The sequence below is a fragment of the Leopardus geoffroyi genome, chromosome C3, assembly GCF_018350155.1.
Source record: "Leopardus geoffroyi isolate Oge1 chromosome C3, O.geoffroyi_Oge1_pat1.0, whole genome shotgun sequence".
NCBI classification, from domain to species: Eukaryota; Metazoa; Chordata; class Mammalia; order Carnivora; family Felidae; genus Leopardus; species Leopardus geoffroyi.
In genome coordinates, this window is record NC_059338.1 from 105,508,073 (window position 1) to 105,510,115 (window position 2,043).

Below are 2,043 nucleotides of genomic sequence, written 5' to 3' on the forward strand. Positions count from 1 at the left end.
ACGAGCAGTCCCTGTTCTTCAGTGCTCACAGTCTGGCCACGGAGTTTCGCCCCTCTGCTCTCCCTTCCATACTTGATCGATCCCGCTCAGACTCTGAAGGAAAACCACTCTTGTGCGTCTCCTCTATACTCAATGCTCTACTGCAACCTGCTTCACTTCTGACGCTCCAACCCTCTTTTTTTTTTTTTTAATGTTTATTTTTTTATTTTTTGAGAATGAGAGAGAGCACAAGCCGCAGAGGGACAGAGAGAGAGGGAGACACAGACTCCAAAGCAGGCTCCAGGCTCTGAGCTGTCAGCACAGAGCCCGTCATGGGGCTCGAACCCTCGAAACATGAGATCATGCCCTGAGCCGAAGTCAGACACTCAACCAAATAAGCCACTCAGGCTCCCCCATCCAATCCTCTAATCAAGACTGTTGCCCCTGGCAACCAGCCCCCATCCTTAGGTTACTAGCAGCTTTCCGAAAGTCACCTCCTTAACATAGGGTGTGGTTGAAAGGGGTTTGTTATGAATAACAAAATAACAATCCATTTCGCCTTTAAGGCTCTGCAGCTACATCAGGAACCAGGAAAAAGAGATGCCTCCTTAGCTCATATCACTTAGGAAATTAAAAAGGTTTTAGGAGCTAGTTCCAGGATGGAAGACCAAATATATGTTTCTTATTCTAAATTACAATATCACAGATGCTTATGCCACACTTTGCTGTGTGAGGCTGCTATTTATATACTAGCTTTATTTCTTCTTCTAGAGAGGAAGTGCAAAGTCCAGGGATGAGCATACACTACAAGCTGTCTGAGTCAATAACACTTAATTTTAAAAAGTAAACCTGATCCACTTCTGGGTATATACCCAAAAGAATTTAAAGCAGGACTTGAACAGATATTTGTACACCCACATTCATAGCAGCATTATAACAATAGCCAAAAGGTGGAAACAACCCAAATGTCCATGAATGGATGAACAGATAAATGAAAACCGGTATATACGTACAATGGAATAGTAGCCTTAAAAAAAGAGAGGAAATTCTGACATATGCTACAAAATGGATAAACCTTGAATCCATTATGCTAAATGAAATAGGCTAGTTACAAAGAATAAATACCGCATGATCCCACTAATATGAGGCACCTAGAGTAGTTAAATTCGTAGATACAGAAAGTAAAACAGGGGCTCCTGGGTGGCTCAGTCTGTTAAGTGTCAGACTCTTGATTTCAGCTTAAGTCATGATCTCACGGTTCCTAGGATCGAGCCCCACATCAGGATCTGCGCTGACAGCATGGAGCCTGCTTGGGATTCTCTCTTTCTCCTCACTCTTTGCCCCTCAGAGAAAATAAATAAACATGAAAAAAAAAAGAAAGAAAGTAGACTGGAGGTTCGGGGGAGGGGGAAGGGGGGCAGGGAGATTGGAGCTATTGTTTAATGGGAACAGTTTCAGTTCAGGAAATGAGAAACTTCTGGAGATGGATGGTGGTGATGGAGGCACAACAATGTGAATGTGTGTAATATCACTGAATTGTACCCTCAAAAGTGCTTAAAATGATACATTCTGTTATGTGTATTTTACCTCCCTTCTCTCAAGAAAAAGTAAATCTGGCAACATGCACAGCTTGGGACGCACCGTTCTCCTATCACCAGCCCAAGCCAGCTCCTTGTCAGAACACTGTGTGAGGTTTATATGCACACACTTCGGCTGGATGTCAGGCCTGGGAGCCTCAGGGATTATTTTGGAGGAGAGGGGTGAGAACAGGTACTTCCTGTTAGCCTGGAGACTTGGACCACCGGCTACAACTTCTGTTCACAGAAAGCTTCAATTGTTGCAGGAAATTTTGCATATTTTTTTTTCCCTAGCAGTGTTTTTTCTTTAGCTACTAGAACAACTGTTAATTATCAAAGAGACAGCGTTTTTACTGACAGGAAAAACAGAGTCTCATTCCTGCCTCAGAGGGTCCGGGGGTCCTGGTATCAGACAGGATGCAGTGCCTTCTTGGACTCCTGGGGCCTGTCAATCACCTTGTGGTTCAGCCCGCCCACTGCTTCCGGA